Source organism: Pseudorca crassidens, chromosome 8 (genome assembly GCF_039906515.1).
Source record: "Pseudorca crassidens isolate mPseCra1 chromosome 8, mPseCra1.hap1, whole genome shotgun sequence".
NCBI lineage: Eukaryota > Metazoa > Chordata > Mammalia > Artiodactyla > Delphinidae > Pseudorca > Pseudorca crassidens.
The window spans coordinates 84,475,608-84,496,905 of record NC_090303.1 but is presented as its reverse complement, the minus strand read 5'-3'; positions in this window follow the sequence as shown (position 1 = coordinate 84,496,905).

Below are 21,298 nucleotides of genomic sequence, written 5' to 3'. Positions count from 1 at the left end.
GGGAGGCTCCTTTCACTTGATTTCAGGTTCCGAATTAGCTGAATTTTTAGATGATGCAAATCCAATTCTTTCCCTGCAGGAGTTGGAGGAAATGACAAGTACTTGACAGAGGGCAAAGAGAGCATCAGCATATCATTAAAATCCAGGTGGGAGAGTGGGGGTTGGAGGAGGGAAGGCTTAAGAGGACAGGTGAAGGTGTGAAGAATACTTACTATAATAATACCATCAAACACTTTTATAAAGCATGCCATGTGGCAGGCACTGTTCTAAGCACTTTACCTGTATTAATTCGTTTAATTCTCATAACCACACTACGGGGTTATTATCAGTTAGCTAAAGAGTACACAGTTTATAAAGCATTGAATCATCCCGTATGCCAATTTCCACCTGAGAAAGTGGGACAGTACAATTTATAATAGACAAAAACTAGAAACCGCCTAAATGTCCGATAATAGGGAATATTAAAATCATGGAATTTATGCAGACAAAAAGATAATAATAACCATTATTTACTAAGTGCTTGCCATCTCCACACGTGCTTTACATATATTACCTCTTTTAATCTTTAAACAACCCTTTAAGGGAGGACCTTATAGGAGCCCATTTTACAGGTATGGAGACTGAGGCTCAGAGCCTTAGAAGGTTAGCTGGAGTAGATTTGAAACCCAACCCCATCTAACTTCAGGACCCAAGCTCTTACTTATGACATTATCCTGCCTCTGAAGACTGGAAGGTAAAAAAGATTGCACAAAACTGCTACTCACCAGGATTACAATCACATAAAACCTGAGGCCGTGGGGAAATGCCAGTCGTGACTACAGTATGTGAATTCAGTAAGGGGGTCACGAGTGAAATGAGTGGAAACTGTTCTCTCTAAACACAATTGTTAAGGGAATCCCAGAACAGGGCATTTTCTTCTCTGCTTTCGTAGGTAACAGTCCCCCATTAGCTGTCATCATACTCTGTGCCACTTTGAGCATCTGGGCCTTCGTGTTCTGGGTTCCAAAGGAAGAGAAGTGGCAGAAAACAGTATCGAGTTGGCCAAAAACAGCTTACGGAAAAACCTGAACCAATTTTTTGGCCAGCCCAATACTTTTCCTTTCCCGGTTTCCCTGAGGCCTGCGGACCTGTACTGACAGCTCTTCACTGAAGTCACACCTGCTTGGAGCAGAAGACTGTGGCCCAGGTGACTCTGGGCCCCACATTTCAGTTGAGTCCCAAGCCTTCTGGGAACCCAGGACTCCCCACTCACACGCCTCCTCTTTGCCATGGGCACCTGTGTCCTCCTATTATGATCAATGGCCCAGGGTGTCTCAGGGCTGAAACTTGGCTCCTTCCTTGACTTTCACAAAACAGACCACTTTCCCAGAGCTTCTGTTGGTGGAGCAGAGTTTCCTGATGATTTCAGAGGGCAGACCAGAGAGATTCACGTCGGAACCACACAGCTGTCATCCCTTTCTCCAAAGTCCTTTGCCTTTCTCACCTGTGCTGGCTTCTGGCCACCTCTCTGGCTCCTCTGCGTGTCTTCTGCTTGCCCCTCTCACTCATCTCTCCTTTCACTAGCCTGCTGCCTGTTGAGGAGCAAAGCCAGTAATTACCCCCTGGCCTCTTGCAAACCTCTTCCCGTCCTCTCCCTGCTAACTCCGTTCCCACAGGTCACACCAAATCCCCAGGAGACTCAGCAAGGTTCTTTTCCTCAAAAGACACCTCCTTTCTGAAGAGGAGTTCTAATAACAACTGTTCAGAAAGAAAATTTGTTAAAAGCAAAAAACAAAAAAACCCTTGTTACACTTGAGATCATCAGAAAACAGACTGGGTAAGACAAAGATTTGTGTGCAACAAGTTGATTGGGACGTGCTCCTATAAGGAATGGGGGAAGCAGGACTGAACAGAGGGGGAAGTTAAGCTCCAATGCCATTGCAGTAAGAGTCTTCACCCAATCCTGCAGAAAGTTCTGGAACTAGGATGGCCCTTTGGAGTTAGGCCATTGAGGCAAGGGGGCCAGGCCTTTGTGCTCCTGTCTCCTCATGCATACTGGTGGTCAGTGCCGGAAAGGCCCCACGGAAGACTGGTCCAGATGGGGACAGAGCAGGCAAACTCCCAGCAGCCGAGGGAAGGAGCGCCTGACTCCTAAAGGGGCCATGTGGATGGCAGACATTGCGGTAATAATAATTTTTAGAAAGTATGAAACAATCTAAATGCCTATCTATTGGGGATTTTATAAATCTATAATGGTACATTCACACCAAAGAATACTATGAAGTTGTTAAAAACTCAGTCTATTTACTGATGTGGAGTGATATTCAAGATATATTCTTAGGTGAAAAAACAAGCTGCAAAAGTGTATTATCTTATTATTCCATTTTTGTATTTAATAAACATATATTAAAAAATATATATGTAGTCTAAAAATATCTAGTCCAAACTTTTAATACAGACTGCCTCTGGAGAGGCAATTATGCTAAAAAATTAACAGTAAACATTTTTATTATAATAATCTTGAGCATAAAACTCCTCTGGAAAAAAAAAACAAGTCCTAGACAAATGAAACCAGGTAGCTGTTGATCAAATTTAAGCCAAGGAAGTGACTTTTCTTGCTGCTGACTTGAATTTCTCTCTCTATCAGTTTTCTCTAAGAAATGGCATTTCTCTCCACTTCCTGCCTTAAATTGTGCTGCAGCCTGAGCAGCTGTTGAGCAGCTGTCACATCCTGTTCCAACACAGAGGTGGCTGTGAGCACCTATTAGGAAGGCTGTTGGCTTGGCGTCCAGTGTGGGAGGAACAGGAAGAGCTGGGGTTGCCCAAATTCCACAGATTTGTTGCCATGCAACGAACTCCCAGGCTGTGGCCATTGCTCAGCTTCCCTCAGTGGAGGAACTCCAGCCGCTCTCTGTTCATCCGTCATCCTAGTCATCATCATCGTCCAAAGAACAATGACCACTTACGGAGAGTTTACCATGTGCCAGGCAATGTACTAAGCGCTTTATATTCACCATCTCATTTCTTTCTCACAGCAATCTTATGAAGTTACATACAATTATCCTGTTTTACAGACAAGAAACAGAGGTTTGCACAACTTTGTGAATATACTAAAAGCCATAGAACTGTACTTTTATGGCATGTGATTACTTTCTCAAAGATTTTTTCTTATTTATTTATTTAAATAAAAAATACAGAGCTTTTATTAGGTACCTTGCCCAGTCTAGATATATAAGATACAGTGATGACCAGCTGTGTAGAAGGTTATCAAAGCTTTTTTAAAACAGAGAGAACTGGGGCTTCCCTGGTGGCGCAGTCGTTGGGAGTCTGCCTGCCGATGCAGGGGACACGGGTTCGTGCCCCGGTCCGGGAAGATCCCACATGCCGCGGAGCGGCTGGGCCCTGTGAGCCATGGCCGCGGAGCCTGCGCGTCCGGAGCCTGTGCTCCGCGACGGGAGAGGCCGCGGCGGTGAGACGCCCGCGTACCGCAAAAAAAAAAAAAAAAAAAAAAAAACCAGAGAGAACTAAAGTCCACATAGGTTTGACGACTTGCCCAAGATCAGAGGCAGGTTGTTGTCAGCAAGAAAGAGGCAGGTGGTGGATGCTTGCAGTATCTGCTACACCAGAACCCCCTGTCAGCATGATCAGTGTCCCTGACAGCCTGAGTCTGTGGGGACCCCGGGGGCTCTGGGGTGGGCAAACCCTCTGGGCAGTTCTTCTAGCTGTGAGCAGTAGCCTCTGAGCTCATCAGAGAGTGGCCCTAGCAGCGTGGGTGTGGGGAGGCAGTGGTAGGAATGGGAGTGAGAAAAATGAGTGCCATCTATCACAGGAAGTCCCCTGCCTAAAATGCTCCACCGGTTGACTCGCTACATCAGTAGCTGCTGCAAATCAGCCATGCACAAGATGGAGAAGGGGCCGGAGGAGCTGCAGGGGGGTTTATGTTGCAGGTGCCCTGGGACCCTGGCATCCAACTAAGGCGATAGAGAGCGCGGGTGCAGGGAGGCGGCCGGGCTGAAGGGGCAGCCCCAGGCTGGGTCGCAAATCTGTCTTCACCCATGCTGGAATCTGTCCTTCTGCACCGATGTGCCCTTCCAGCTGTGTATCTGAGACAGCTGCGTGAGGCTTGCGCTGAGGACACGTGAATGTGCTGTTAACTAGACCGGCAGCATTATCTTGAAATAGTTAGTATGGAAAAGTTTGATGGGTTTGAAATCCTTTGCCTTATCACAAGAAATTTCCATAAGAGCTGTTAAAGTCTTTAAAGATAATTTTAACTGCTGTAAAACTTTGAAGGGTGGTAAAAACACTTTTCAATTTTTTATCTGCTGGTTGGGCAAAATTTCTCACTGATGGTGATTACTAAGAACTCGAATAAATCATTATTCAAAAATCTTCATTAGCAATTATTTATCGCCATTGCGAGCATATAAAAAACGTTTGAAAGAGTTATGTTCGTGCTATATTTACCGTCCTCACTGCAGAGCAGTGCCACCCAATCAGACAGCCACATGGGGCCATCGAGCACTTGAACTGTGGCTGGTTCAAACGGAGATGTGCTGTAAGTGAAAATACACAACAGATTTCGAAGACCTAGTAAGAAAACAAGAATGTAAAAGGTCTCATTAATAATTTTTATATTGATGACATGTTGAAATCATAATATTGTGACTATATTAAGTTAAACTATGTTATATAAAAGTTTTAAAAGTTATGTTCATGGAACAAGCTCAAATTTCTCATTAAAATTTGAAAATATTTTATTTGGAAAATCTTATACAAATGCAGTATTTAATATGTTCTCTAATTACTTTATATTTTATTTTTATAATTCTTTAATATAAAGAAAACATAATTACTTTTTCTATCAAGCCCCGTACAGATGTCCTCAAATCCCCTCCAGTTCACTTGAGCATGCCATAGAAATGGGAATGCTTCTTGCGAGTGTGATGACATGAAATAATTTAAGAGAAGGTATTTTTGAGCATCTTTCAGGTTTGGAAAAGGCATTTTTGAGCATCTCACCATGCCCGGAGCCATGCTGGATTCTTACACAGAGCTGTACATATGGTATGTTGTATAATATACACAGGGACAATTATTCACAGGAAGTCTTTGTTGTTCCACTAAGGAAAGAACACCTGGCAAGAAGCCCCCAGCAACTTGCTCTGTTGGCCGCAGAATTCATGGGCATCTTATCGAGGCCTGGACCAGCCACAGAGCAGCAGGCCAGAAGGCCTCAGTCTGAACACAGTGCCAAGGAGAGGTGAGGCCCTTTGCTTTTTTGAGCTTTATGTTTAAGTAGAGCCTCTGGACTGGTTCCATATTGCATGTTTCCAGGACACGAGGCTTCCTCTCTTTCCTTCTGTAAACTCCAGAAGCCCTGGCTCAGCTGCCGAGCATCTGTGGGCGGGTTTCCTATAATCCACATGCTTGGGGCAAGGCGTGTCCAGAAGTCAGAGGCCAGGCTACCTGGGTGATTGTAAACTTGTTTAATTTTTGCATGTGTGGCTTTGGCAAACTGTTTAGTCCTCATTACGGGCCAGCTGAATGCCAGGGCTGACTTTCTGTGTCCAGCCTCGCCCCCTTGGGTGGAATCCTGCCCTCTCCATAGAGGGCCTCCGCAGTGCAGGACATCCCGTGTGCCCCCACTTGTGTTAAGTGGAGATGATGGCATTTTCTCAGCTCCTCTGAGGTGAAGTCCAGGACAGTCCATTTAGAAAATCATCAGGAGGACCTCCCTGGTGGCGCAGTGGTTAAGAATCCGCCTGCCAATGCAGGGGACACGAGTTCAAGCTCTGGTCTGGGAAGATCCCACACGCCGTGGAGCAACTAAGCCCATGTGCCACAACTAGTGAGCCCGCATGCTGCAACTAGTGAAGCCCGTGTGCCTAGAGCCCGTGCTCTGTAACAAGAGAAGCCACTGCAATGAGAAGCCCGCACGCGGCAACAAAGACCCAAACACAGCCAAAAATAAATAAATTAATTAATTATTTTAAAAAAGAAAAAATCATCAGGGAGCTCTGAAGGTGCTGGAAATCAGTGTTAGATCCCAGACTTTAGGGTCACTTCCTGTAAATGCAGAGAAGCAATATGGCATCTGTTCAGATGAATATTTCTTTCTCAAATTCTGTGTGGCTTTGGGGCTGTTCTGTGATATAACTGTCATAACTTCTCCATCTTTGCCCCAAAACACCTATGTACTTGTGCCTAAAGCAATTGATATACAAGCGTAGGTGGTACATATTACCATAAAAACTATGCATGTGTGTGGAGGGGAAGTACTTAGCTATAAGAAATGTTGTACTGAGATGACAGGGGTCAAGGGTGTTATTTATTAAGTTATTTAAATATTAAATAAACATTTAAATTTTAAAAAACTGTCCAATTTAAAGGGGAAAACTAATAAAGTCCTTTGAAGAAAGCCTGTTAAAAGCATTTCGACCATTTAAATGTCCAACAATAGGGGAGTGATTAAGTAAATCACAGTAATAATGAGTAACCACTTACTGTACACTTTACTCTGTATTAGGTACTAACCTAAGTGTTTTATATGCATAATTTCGTTTTGTTTAAGTGCTCAAAATAACCCAACAGAAGAGGACTATAGTCATCACTATTTTCATTTTCTAGATGAGAAAACTGGGGCATAGAGACATTAAGCCACTCACCAAAGACCACACAGCTAGTCAGTAGCAGGGGTGGGATCTGAACCCAAGACTGTTAGGTCCTACCACCAACTGTCGACCACTAGGTTACCAGACAACCCACTATCACACAACCATGGTAAGTTTTCATAGCCATGCACATTACAGGTGGGACTATAATGGTTAGAACCTTCTAAAAAGATGGCAATTTTGAAGCATCTATCCCAATGTTAAGGTGCACATACCATTTGTCATACAGTTCCACTTCCATCCAAGAGAAAATGCACATACATAAAGACACAGGTGGTTGGAAACATTGTAAATGTCCATTAACAGGAGAATGGCAAAATAAGTTTTGGCACATCTATAGATGAACTATGTGGCATCTTTCTTAAAATGAAGTGGATTCCTATGGAATAAGGAATATGTCTTCAAGACATAAAAAAGCTAGTTGTAGGACCATTTTTAAAGAGCTGTTTTGTATGAGTATAAAGAAAGGTCTGCAAGGATAAAAACTAAACTGTTAAAAGTGGTTTACCTCTGAGGCATGACAGGAGAAGTAGGAGTGGAGGGAACATCTTACTTTTTCCTTTATATATTTCTAAATTTTTAAATTATTTACAGTGAGTGTATATTACTTTTGTAATTAAAAAATAATACAGAAAATTTTTAATGTTCTCAACCAATTTTTAATGATATGGGAAAATATTGTTAACAAGTAAAAAAAATTAGAGCATGAAATTATTTATACTGTATGAGCTCAGCTACAGAAAAATGCATTTAAAATCCAGGAAGGAAATATATCAAAATGTTAATAGGGACTGCATCTGGGTGGCAGGATTAGAGGTGGGTTTTTTTTTTTCTTCTTCTTCTTCTTTTTTTTTTTTTTTGCTTTACTTTTCTATACTTTCTAAATGTGCCTTATTATTTTTGTAGAAAAAAAATTAAGCAGATCTGCCAAAGGTGTACGGCAGGTTGTAAAACACAAACAGCTGCTACCCATGCTGGGTGGCATGACGACCTAAGATTCCCAGCCACCTAAGGAAAACTTCCTAACTGCAAGGGGACAGATGAGGAGAAAAGATGGTTTTTCTCCATCTTGCTTTTCTGATTAAATTGCAAGAGGGGAAAGGAGGGGGAGATACTAAAAGAAGGTAGAGTGTCCCAGCAAAAAAGAGTGAGACTTGGAAATGGGGCCAGAATGAGGTTGTGAAGATGAGAGCACTGGGTCCCCAAGGGAAGGTTTCGGATCCCGGAGGTCAGTGATGGCTTTTGCCGGGAATGGGGGGGATCACTGTGCCTTTAATAGTTTCTGCATTCAACAGCTGAGTGGTGGGAAGGCAGGCACCACACCAGCTGAAGGGGCTTGTGCTGTTCCCAGAGACTGCCTGGGATGCTGCTGTGACACTGTGCAGAGGTGGGGGTGATGGCTGCAGGGGAAAAGCAGCTCCGTTATTTGACCCATGAGACCCAGTGGGTCCAACATTTCTGAAGTACAGCTCTGAGACTGGGATACCTCCTGCAGCCCAGCAGTCATCACGGCAAGCTCTAACATTCCAGGGAAGAGTACATCTCTCTTTTTTTTAAAAAAAAAATTATTTTATTTATTTATTTTTGGCCGTGTTGGGTCTTCATTGTGGTGCACAGGCTTCTCATTGCAGTGGCTTCTCTTGTTACAGAGCACAGGCTCTAGGTGCGTGGGCTTCAGTAGTTGTGGCATGCAGGCTCAGTAGTTGTGGCTCGTGGGCTCTAGAGCACAGGCTCAGTAGTTGTGGCACATGGGCTTAGTTGCTCCGTGGCATGTGGGATCTTCCTGGACTAGGGCTCAAACCCGTGTCCCCTGCATTGGCAGGCGGATTCTTAACCCCTGGGCCACCAGGGAAGTCCCAAGAGTACATCTCTTTCTACAAGTAATCATTCTCATTTTGGTAAAGAGCTCATGGCTTATGTGCCCATTCTAGGGCTGTTTATCATTGGATGTCTTTCTTGCTCTTCTGCTCTGCTCCATAAATCAGAAGGGCTGCTCCCTGAAGGCTGTGTTTCCAGGACTCCTGTGTCAGCTGAATTCTGGCTTTTAGAGGATGGGAGACACTGTTGCTATCGGGAGATGGGAAGACAGGAAGTAGGGAGGAGTCAACGTATTTCTCCTCCTCCCTCTGCCTCAGGTGATGTCTCGGCAGCAGATGAGTTTCTTCCATGACACCAGCTGGGTAATCTTGGGCTCCAGTTACCCCACTTCCTCTCTGTTCCCCCTCAGCGTAGGGGCAGAGGCGACTTCTGTTGTTACCTCTGGCTTGTTTGAATTCACACCCCTTGTTTGGCTTCGCAATGCTTCTATCACACATGTAGTCTATTCCCTGCCATTAACTTCTCCCTCCTGAAAGTACTTTAAAGTGGTTTCTGTGGTCCTGCTTAGATCCTGAACTAATACCTTCTTGGTCTAGGTTTGTCCCCATAAAGAGAATCCCAAGACGGGAATATTGAACAAGACGTATTATGTGCCAACGGCTTACCCTCCCTCTTACCGTGTCCCCTGGGGAGTGCCCAGTGCTTCTTAGCTTTTACTTTACATACCTATAACCTGGGGATCTTATTCAAATGTAGATTTGAATTCAGTAGGTGTGAGGTAGGACCCGAGAATCTGTATTTCTAACAGGCTCCCAAGTGATGCCAACACTGCTGGTGCAGACCTGCCTGAGTAGCAAGGCACAGAGGCATCGAGAACTATATTAGGGAGGGAAACACCAGTGTCCTTTCGTAGCTCAGTGTCTGGCATCCTCTGTGGCACTACCACCAAGGGGCCTAACACTTACTGAACCTCTGTGTCTCTAAGAGGCAGCACAATTCCACATACGAATGTGCTGTTCTGACCTATTTATTGAGTAGGGGACAGAAGGTGGAAGCCAGCTACCTGGTGGCAGGTGTTCAGGTAGCTGCTAGCAACCGACTCCTTCACTGAAACCTTTCCCTCCCCACCACGGCCTCTCCGGCTCCAGCTAAATCATCTGTGTGGTGACTCCACGACTGAAAAAACAGCCCATGTCCCACACTCGATCAACCTGCTCGGCGTTGCCATCATCCTATGTCACGATGTTGTTACTCTTACTAACATTCCAAACTATAAATAAGGAAAATAAGACCAAAAAATGCTGAAAACTGAGCTGACAATTCAAGTTGCATAAATTAATTATACAGGGGAGACAAAGAGGGGGACCTGCTGGTGCCTGAGTGTCCCTGGGTGGAAAGCTGCCTGCTCATTCCACCAGGGCCTGGATAAGGTGGTGGGTCATGGGGCAGGAGAGCCCCCCCCCCATTTCTGGCCTCTTCCCAGCCCAGGCAGCACCCACCCCCCACCCCAGCCCCAGCGAGACTGCCACATGCACAGTGTCAGGAGAGTCAACTGCACACGAAGCAGTTTTCACGCCCAGACATGCTGGAGGCAAATGTGTTCTTCCCAGAGCCTCAGTAGAGTCGAGCAGGAGCTGAGGAGAGAAAAGGAAAATAGAGGAAGTGAGGTCAAGGTCATGTCCCGATCAAGGCCTGGGCCTGGCCTCTCCCTGAACCCAGACCTGGCCTTTGGACCTTAGGGGAGGGGTGGGGGGAGGCAGGAACCAGAGGGAGGTGGGAGAGCAGAGGCTGAGAGGCCGAGTGCAGGAGGATGAATTCTTGTGAGTGGAAGAGAGCGGGCTGCCCTCCCGGCCTTTTCTCTTCCCTCTTTGCTGTGTTTTAAAATGAACGCAGGATCTTGTTTTTATTCAGGTATGGTGAAGCCAACAGACCAGGAGACGACTGCCACTGACAAAAGTTTGTTACCCACAGTTCCCAAGAGGAGGGGTTGCCACGCCATGCAGGGGCTCACAGCGGGGCCCAGGGCTGTCAGGAGTGAGGGGAAAGCCTGGGCCAGAGCCTTCACAGTGGTTTCTGTGGGTGAGGCAGGGCAGGTGAGCTGGGCAGGCTTAGGATGGGATGGCTGGGATAATTGGGTGGGCTCTGGCTATAGGGGTATGATAAAGGAAGAAGCATGGCGGGGATATCAAAGATGTGCTCACAGGCACGCTGTTCGCTATTTCTAGAAAATAGCTAACCTTGGGAGGGGCAGTTCCCACCCCCAAGGTGTCAAAACATCATAAAATACAGAACATAAAAAGCAGAATGAAAGAACATGCCAGAGCATCTGTGAGTCTTTGCGGGGGCTGTAACCTCTCCGAGTTCCCCGCCCAGTGGGGTAGGGCACGAGAGCCAAAGTGGGGACGTGAAAGTCAGATGTGTCCAGGTTCCATCAACCACCCCATTCAGCCTGCAGTGGGGGAAACTTGTGCTTTTCCCCTTTTCTACCAGATACAGTAGGGGGTGGACTAGAGCTCTGGCATCAGACAGACCTGACCTGAATTTCACCTGGTCCTCAGGTACTGCTGTGTGACTGTGGGGAAATTACTTCACCCCTCTATCGTCTTACAGAAGCTTCTCTACTTGGGCTTCTGGCTCTGTGTGTTCCACCACTCCTGCCTCAGAGAGCCGTCTGGCAACAAAACGCAGATATCCTGGCTCCTCCCAGACCTTCTTGCGGCCAGTGCCTGGGCGACACTCAGTACATGGTAAAGAGATAGCCAGACCAGAAGTGACTGTGTCAGGGAGAGGTTCCAGGGAGGCGGGGGGGAGACGCCCGGGCAATGCTGGCTCACTCCAGGCGGGCGGGGGCCCGGCCAGGCTGGGTGAGCCTCATCGCTTAGGCCGGAAGTGGGCTCCGAGGTCCCGGGACACAGAGCATGAGAAGCTCTCCCTGGTGCCACTCGCAGGGTGCCAGCACCCCTCGGCTGGGTCCACAGACTCACTGGAGCCTCAGTACTGAAGTCAGGTGTTCAGTGAACACAGGACAAAGACCCATTTGCAGCTCTGTTAGGCCCAGGATGAGAAATAAATCCACATCCTCAGAGGAAAATGGAAATATCACATCCTTTTCAAGTTCCTGGTAGCACCTGTATAAACTGTGGAGAATGGACCATTTACTTATTTATTTCTTTAAGAATGGACATTTTTATTTATTTATTTATTTATTTATTTGCGGTACGCGGGCCTCTCACTGTTGTGGCCTCTCTCGTTGTGGAGCACAGGCTCCGGACACGCAGGCTCAGCGGCCACGGCTCACGGGCCCAGCCGCTCCGCGGCATGTGGGATCCTCCCGGACCGGGGCACAAACCCGCGTCCCCTGCATCGGCAGGCAGACTCTCAACCACTGTGCCACCAGGGAAGCCCAAGAATGGACATTTTTAAAAGTAAGCTGATTTTTCCTGGTCATCTTTTCTCAACAAATTCCATGAAGGCTGAAAATTTAGAGTTCATCTCCTCTAATACTCCTTAATCCTGCCTACTCCCAACACAAAGGTATCTTTGTATAATTTCTGATGAGAGAGAGTTTCACTGAGGTGATTTCACAGAATTCTGGAGCCGATGTGCTCTCGGCCCCCGTCTCCCAGCTGTGATGGAGCAAGCTCAGACTTGGGGCCCCAGGGCACCCCTGCTTTCTGAAATGCCTGACTCATCCTACCCCACTTCACTTGAAGAAAGTGAAGTGAAATTATACCCTCCCACACTCCTTTAAAAATGTATACTCTAAATTCCAGTTGTCGTAGTAACATCTTCACGCTGCCCTAGTGTCTTTTATATATTTCCGCACCGATGGACCATCAGTTACCATGAGAACAGGAGTGGTTTCCAACACAGCAAATCTTGTGGTGCTTATCTTTGTGTCTTATAAAAAACAAAACCCTCGTCCACAGGGACAGCCTCAGCAGAGCTCAGGTAGTTTACCGATGGAAGGACGCCGTCCTCAGTCAGTGGATCCTAGAAACCACTAGAGGTTCACTTTATTTGTTCTCTGAATTGTATTTTGAAGAAAAGGTGTGTATGGGTTTTTTTTTAAAGATTCAGCTGCTCTATTAATTATCATTCTTAAGTGAGTAGATTGGTTTTAAATGTATATTCCTCCCCTCAGCCTTGAAGACAAATTTATCACTCCCGCCCCACAATTGTAATCATTCCCTGAGCCATGCTTCGCTCTACTCCCCCAAGCCCAACCCGGCAACCCACTGGTGACCAGGCAGGGCCAACTGATCAAGTGTTCCCTGCTATTTCAGACCCAAGGTCTGTGCATTTATCTTTTCTTTCATAGCTGAATGTTTGGAAAATGTAAGCCCTTTGAGTTCAAGGACATAACACATGACTCTTCAGAACTCTCTGCACAGTCCTATCTGTTAATTGATTTGACTTTAACCTTTCTATTCTGATGTACAGAATTAAGTTTCAGCTGAGAATTTTAAGTCATTTCAGAGGATTTGTGTGTGGGTACAAACTTGAAGGGAGGAAGAAACCAACCCCACAGTCTGAATAGCAGGCTGTGTCAATGACACATTCTTTAATTAGTCCTATCGATATAACTAACTTGTATCCTGTGCTTACCACACACTAGGCACATGGTAAAACACGTGACACGTATTATCTCATTTAATCCTCATAATACCCTATGATGTAAATTCTGTTTTTAATCTTTCATTTAACGAATGAGAAAACAGAGCCACAGATATTAGACAGCTTGACCCAAGTCACACACTAACTACCCAGTGGAGCTGGGATTTGATTACAAGCATCTTGCTCCACAACCCATGCACTCGATCACCAAGCCAAGTAAATCTACGTTCTACAAAGACATCCTCAATCCAAGGCCAGCTGTACATCTGTGCAAACTCAGCAGCACAGAGACCCTATTGTAACTGATCATTCCCTGCGTTCCGTCTTTCTGTGTTACCACTTTGCCACTCCTGCCTGGGCAGAAGCAAACCAGGCTCCACTACAAGTGTGAGAATCATTGCCCCGTGAATCAATTCCTGGTCTTCTGGGAAACAAGGTGGCCCCTAAAAAACCAAGTCTCCATAAAAGGGTTTCAATTTTTGACCCAATACTCCCACCCATGGGAATTTATTCTAAGAAAATTATTCAAAACAAATCTATAGGGACTTCCCCGGTGGTCCAGTGATTAAGACTCCACGCTCCCAATGCAGGGGACATGGGTTCGATCCATGGTTGGGGAACTAAGATCCTGCATGCTGTACGGTACATCCAAAAAGAAAAAAAAAGAAGAAGAAGAAGAAGAAAAATAAGCCATTCATTTTGACCAGAAGCTGAAACCAGAAGGAGAAATTAAGCTGATCCACCAAACAAAGCAAAGCTGGGCAAAGACTTTCTTCTTCCAACCACTGCTTCCATAGTAACCCCTTCCCCTCTTTTCATTGTCTCTCAAGGTAAACAAGTAGCTACACCTTCACCTTCCATATCTTCCTTCCATGATTGGACAGTGGTTTCCATCTGTGCCCATGTGGTGGTCGTGTATACACACACACACACACACACACACACACATGGCCTGGCTGTACTGTAGCAACATAGCAACAGGCTGCTGTCGTCGCCTTGGTGGGTTCTTGGAGGTTGACTTCAGCAGTGTGGATGGAGCTCAGAAGAACAGAAGCCTACAGACTGCTGGAGAGTTCAACGTGAAGGGCACAGGGAGACTGAGAAGATACCAAATGGCTCTGGTCAGCTCAACTCCCACAGCCAAAGGGTGGACCCAGATGGATAGACGGTGCTGTTTATAGCTCTCCTGCTGACCTATCTGTGGCAAGTACAGTGGTGACTGTTGCCCCAGAAGCCAGGGACCAGGAGGCCCAAGAAGACGAGGTCTGAGGGACCCCCATGGGGGCAGCAGCCCTCAGTCTGCACTCTCCTTGTGCTGAGACTGCCTCGAGCCTGACCTCTCATTCACAGCCTCTCTGCCTCATTTATCATTAATGCACTTTACATCCTAAGCAGGGAGAGAAAACACAAGGTTGAAATATCTAGGGAAGGCTGTTCACGGAGCAACAGATGCAGGTGCAGATGAGCAGGCAGGAAGTGCAGACTCCAAACCAGGGAAGACAAGAGGGGAGAGTTTTCTGAGGGAGGTGGTGGAGGTAGATGCAGGGTAAAGGGGAGGGTGGTCCCGTGGCAGGTAATGTGGTTCAGGGCCTGGAGAGCGAGCTGTGCAGGAGGACGCAGAGAGCACCGTTCTCTCCATATCACAAGGAAAAGATGAGAAGTAAGGCTGCTCGCAGAGTGAGTGAGCTGGGTGAGGGGTGGTCCTGGAGGGGGGGTCATACCTGCTCCCACCATGCCCAGCTGGAAAGAGAAAGTCTTTTGTGGGGGGTCTGCCCTGCATACGCCCTCCCCTCCCACCTCTACCACAGATCTACAACAAAAAGGGAAAATCCTTGATTTTTGTGGGTTTTATTGTGGTAAAAATATGTAACAGTTATCATTTTAACCATTTCCAAGTCTACATTTTAGTGGCATTAAATACATTCACGGAACTTCCCTGGTGGTCCAGTGGTTAGGACTCCAAGCTTCCACTTCACGGGACACCGGTTCGATCCCTGGTCAGGGAAATAAGATCCCGCAAGCCGGCGCAGATAAATAGATTAATTAATTAATTAATTCACAATGTTGAACAACCACCACCACTATCCATTAGAACTTCTTCATCAACTCAAACAGAAACTCCACACCCCTTAAACAACAGCTTCCCATTCTGCCCTCCCCTCAGCCCCTGCTAACCCCTATTCTACATTCTATCTCTATAAATTTACCCATTCTAGACAACTCATGTAAGTGAATTATACAATATTTGTCCTTTTGTGCCTGGCTTCTTTCACTTAGCAGAATGTCTTCAACATCCATCCACATTGCAGCATGTGTCAGAATCTCATTCCTTTTCCAGGCTAATAATCCAATGTATGTATAGACCACATTTTGTTGATCCATTCCTCTGTTGATGGACATTTGGGTTGTTTCCATCTTCTGGCTATTGTGAATAATGTTGCTCTGAACACGGGTGTACAAGTATCTGTCTGGCTCCCTGCTTTCAATTCTTTAGGGTGTATACCTAGAAATGGAATTGCTGGATCATATGGTTATTCTATGTTTAACTTTTTGAGGAACTGCCAAATTTTTCCACAGTGACTACACCATGCCTTGAGCTATTTAAATGAAAAATGAATCTATTCCAAAAGCCTCATGTCCACTTGGCCTGGAAGCATGGTCTAACGTCCAGGTTCCGGAAGGCCACAGCCTCACTGTGCTGTGAAATGTGGGTGTCCCATCTTAACGACAGGGTCAATGGAGAACTGGTGGCATCCAGGAGAGGGTGACCAAGAGGGGTCATGTCAAGTAAAAGTGGTTGATGGGAATTCCCTGGCGGTCCGGTGGTTAGGACTCCTCACTTTCACTGCTGAGGGCTCAGGTTCAGTCCCTGGTTGGGGAACTAAGATCCCCCAAGCCGCACAGCTCGGCCAAAAAAAAAAAAAAAAAAAGTAAAAGTGATTGAAGGGACTGGGTGTTTGGCCTGGAGAAGAACAGGTGCTCCTCTCCACAAGGAGCTGTCTCCAGGCGTGTGAAAGGCTGTGACATGGCAGAGTGGACAGGCCTTTCTGTAGCCATGGAGGGAGAAGCGGGCTGGGAGAAACCCACCAGGAGACCAACTTTGGCTGAACACTGCTCTGAGGGCCGGAGCCCACTGTGGCAGCAGTGCCCGCACCCTGGGCAGTGGCGGCAGGTGGGAGAGGGGATTCCTGGGATGGGTCATCACTAAGGCTCCATGAACTTGGGAGGCCAGAGAAGAAGACAGCACAGAGCAGTAGCTCACACTTCCTGGGCTTCTTTCATTGTGGTTGTTCTGCCTTTGAACAAATGGGAAGGTTGAGCTGGGAGGATTTTTTGCAGTTGAAAAAATCTCACACTTTCCTTTTTACACAGGAAATCAGGAAGCACACAGTCTCGATACAAATGTAATTGCTGGATTATGGATTTTGCTTTGATAAATTTAAACAATCAAAATAAACTACTGGGGCTTCCCTGGTGGCGCAGTGGTTGAGAGTCTGCCTGCCAATGCAGGGGACACGGGTTCGAGCCCTGGTCTGGGAAAATCCCACATGCCGCAGAGCAACTAAGCCCGCGCACCACAGCTACTGAGCCTGTGCGTCTGGAGCTTGCGCTCCGCAACAAGAGAAGGCCGTGACAGTGAGAGGCCCGCGCACCGCGATGAAGAATGGCCCCTGCTCACTGCAACTAGAGAAAGCCCTCGTACAGAAACGAAGACCCAACACAGCCAAAAATAAATAAATTCATTAAAAAAATATATATATATCTTAAAAAAATAAACTACTGAAGAAGAGTCATCTTATTTGAATGGTTTCTCTAGGAGCTGGAAGTGCAGAAGAAAATGGTATCAGAGATAAGAGTTTTGAGACTGAAAGCTGCTTACTCGGGTATCCTTATGGCTTTGGACACCTCTACGGGTGGTTCAATAAATAAAACCTGAAAAAAAAAAGAAAAAGAATAAATAAATAAATAAATAAATAAAACCTGAACACACAGATGCAGCATCTTGAGGATGCATTTCTTCTTTTCTTTTCTTTTCTTTTTTTTTTTTTGCGGTACGCGGGCCTCTTACTGTTGTGGCCTCTCCTGTTGCGGAGCACAGGCTCTGGACGCGCAGGCTCAGCAGCCATGGCTCACGGGCCCAGCCGCTCCGCGGCATGTGGGATCTTCCCAGGCCGGGGCGCGAACCCGTGTTCCCTGCATCGGCAGGCTGACTCTCAACCACTGCGCCACCAGGGAAGCCCTTAACTGTATTTTTAAAGAGCAGTGACTAACGCGGGATTTGTGTGTGGTAAGAAATGTCAGATGGGGAGAAAATCAATCCCTAGTTGGCCCTGACCCGCAAGACAAAACACGGACGCAGCCCCCAAACCCAGCAGCGGTGGCTCTCCCTGCAAGTGGACCCAGCCGCCAGGAGCCTCGGGCCACTGCAGTGACCCTGCTGCAAGCAGGCGGCGTCTCGGGCTGTCGCGGCTCAGGGACACACGCTGCATCCTCCCACCACCAGGGGGCGATGAGGAGACGAGGGCTACAGCCTGTCGGGCGCGGCGCAGACCGGGATTCTGACACCAGCAGACTTAGGTTTGTGCGCCACGGAAGCCCCCGTCCCTCCCTTCTACATTTACTCTCATCTCCTATTTGGTATACCTCCTGAGACCAAGAGGACCCCTTGTCCAACAGATCATGGTCCGTGTTCCCATTCCCCATCCTCTCTGACATCTCTGCAGCGTGCAGCCCCACAGACTCCCTTTCTCCCAGGTTTCCTCTCCCTTCTCGTTCTCCGACTCCATCTGTAACAGTTCCTCTTCTTCCTTCTGCTGCTAAATCAAAGGAGGCGGTCCGCAAGGTTCCCAACTCGCTGCTCCTTTCTTACCTCCGCACTATCCTGACAAGCTCTCGGTCCCAACCACGTGCTTGCACTGAAGTTGCAAACGTCTAAAGCTACACCTCTGGCCAGCCGCTCTCTACTGAGCCCTGGTCCCCAAATCCCGAGTGCCTGCAGGGCATCTCCCTGAGTTTTCCACGCCACCTCACGTCCCCAGGGAGAAGGTCTGATTCACCTAGCTCATGCTTTACAGCCAGGTGACCAACCCTGGTGCAATCACGGAGGGTGAGAGGTAGTGGGTGGGAAGGGGGCGAAAGAGGTAGAGTGTACAGCCAATGTGGGGAGGCAAGGGGAGAACCAACATACAAACAGAGACCACAGGAAGAGGAGAAGTAAAACAGATATAGAAGTACAGGCAGAGCTAGAAGGAGAGGCAGGAGCGACAGTGTCAAAGAAGCCCAGACACAAGAGTCTTGAGAAGAAGGGAATGGACGCAAACAGGCTTTGGCAATTACCAAATTCCATCCACTCAAAGGCACTTCCCCACCCCCACCCCCACATTTGAACACAATGTGTCATACAACTGGCGGCATTTCATTGTTAATTGGTGGTGAGTCTCCCACCTCACCCCACCCCGCCCCCGCCTCGTTCTTAGTTGTACAGAAAATGATAGTATGGTTTGCAATCCTTGGAATTTTAGAATTAATGGAACAATGACATTTATCAAGCAATTTAGCTGGAGCAGTGGAGGCAGAAGTCTGAATGTAATGGGTTGAAAAGAGGACATTCCACAAAACAACTGGGTCTAGGGAATTCCCTGGTGGTGCAGTGGTTGAGAGTCCACCTGCCAAGGCAGGGGACACCAGTTCGAGCCCTGGTCCAGGAAGATCCCACATGCCGCAGAGCAACTAAGCCCGTGCGCCACAACTACTGAGCCCGTGTGCCACAACTACTGAGCCTACGCTCTAGAGCCCAGAAGCCACAACTACTGAAGCCCACTGTGCCTAGATCCCGTGCTCCACATCAAGAGAAGCCACCACAATGAGAAGCCCGCACACCGCAACCATGAGTAGCCCCTGCTCACCGCAACTAGAGAAAGCCCACGCGCAGCAACGAAGACCCAACGCAGCCAAAAAAAAAAAAAGGGAACATCGAGGAGTTCCGTGGCCTAGTGGTTAGGATTCCGGGCTTTCACTGTCATGGCCTGGATTCAGTCCCTGGTTGAACTGAGATTCTGCAAGCGGAGCGGAGCGGCCAAAAAAAAAAAAAAAGTCAACGTCATAAAAGATCCCCCCCACCCCCGCGAAAGGGAGGAAACTGTTTTAGATTAACAGAGACTACAGAGACACGATAGCTAAACACAATATGTGATCCTTGATTAGATCACCGATCAAAAACTCATCCAGCTAACTGGGATAATTAGGAAAAAACGAAGATGGGCTGTACTGATGTCAATTTCTTGATCATGAAAATCCTATTGTTGTTATAAATGAGAATGTCCTTGTTCTCAGGAGCTAAACTATTTAGTAATGAAGGATAATGATGTATGCAACTTACTTTAAAATAGTTCAGGAAAGAAAAGTGTATGTATATATGTATGTATATATACACTTTTACATATTTTAACATTTTGCCACATTTGCTAGGCATGTAAAATACACATAGATGCATATATACTACATACACATTATATGTATATGCTGCTTTATGTAGAGATCCACAACTTAACAGTTTGCCACATTTACTTTGATTATCTGTATATAAGAAATATATATGTAGATATACATATGTTTACATGTATGTATATATTTGTATTATATATATAATATATACACTTATTATATGTGTATACACACACACACGACAAAATGTTAATTCCTAAATCTAGGTCATTCGTTCTCAACTGGGGATGACTTTGCCTCCCAGATTTGATGATGTCTGGAGACGTTTGTGTCTGTCTCAGTTGCAGGGGTGCTACCAGCATCTGGTAGGTAGAGACCAGGGATGCTGCTAAACATCCCACAATGCACAGGACAGGCTCCCACAACAACAAATTATCCAGCAGCCCAAAATGTGAATAGTGCCATGGTTGAGAACCCTGGTCTAGGTAAAGGGCCTGGGTGTCATTGCACTTTCTTTCAACCTTTTGGTGAGCTTGCAATTTAAAAAAATACAAAGTTGATTTAAAAAAAAAAAAGCGAGAGAGGAAGAATGTGTGACAGAAAGGTAAGGAAGTGAAGAAAAAAGTGTAAGCAGATTCTTTCCAGGATCTTGTCTATAAAGGGATGGATTACAGCTGGAGGGAAAGAAAGAAGGCACTCCTGTCCACCACACTGCCAGTCCCGCCATGAAGAGTCACCCTACATGTCCTGCTTATAGCACCTGACCAGCAGACCTGCACCATCCTCAGGCACAGAGGTCAGACCAGTGGGAGACTCCAACCCCTGACAGCTCATCCACTGGCTACTACCACAGAGCCTGGTCTATGGTAAGACGAGGTGGGTCTCTGATTCTCTCACCTGTAAAGACCCCGAAAATGAGGCCCTTAGGAAGCTAACGCTTGGAGGAAGCACAGAAAGAGACCACGGGGTAGAGCTGGAGTCACAGGGCTCACGACAAGCTGAGGTTGTAGAAAAACAGAAACCTAGGGTAAGCAGAACTTAAGAAGTTGAGAAAAGACGTGTGCAGCACGGGGTGGGGGGCGTGGGGACAGAGGTGAGCAGCTGGTAGAATCACTACAGCGGCACAGGAGTGAGGATCACCGCCAGCTGCTGAGCTCCCTGACTCTGACCTGAATCCTGGCCCCCGAGGGTCCCACTGGACCCGCAGGTTCTCATCTCCCATCTCCCTGGTCTCTGTGCTCTTGTTCAGTTCCTGTGACCTGTCATGCTCCCCCCCGCCTTTGCAGAGGCTCTGCCTCCTGCCTAATTTAGTCCTAGTGAACGCCCTCCTAGGACAGATCCAGGTTTTGTGGCACCCTCTTTAAGAAAAAACAACAGCCAGAAAAAAGATCAATAGGGCTTCACCAGCTCTCCCTGACACCACCTCTTCCAGTCTCAACTCTAGCATCACTTCCTTGGTTACATCTACTTGCTCTCTCTCCCTCCTCCACTAGGTCAAATCCCTCCATATGTAATTCTGTGCTGTCCAACCCAATGGCCACTGATTACATGAGGCTATTTAAATTTAAATGAATTACAAGTAAATCAAATAAAATATCCAGCTCTTCAGTCCGCACTGGCCATATTTCCCATGCTCAAGAGCCACAGGTGTGGGTGGCCATAGTGTTGGACAGAACGAATATAGAACATTCCCATCGTTGCAGAGAATTCTGTCAAACAGTGCTGGTCCACGTTGTCATAGCACTAACCAGTGACCATTCACCCCC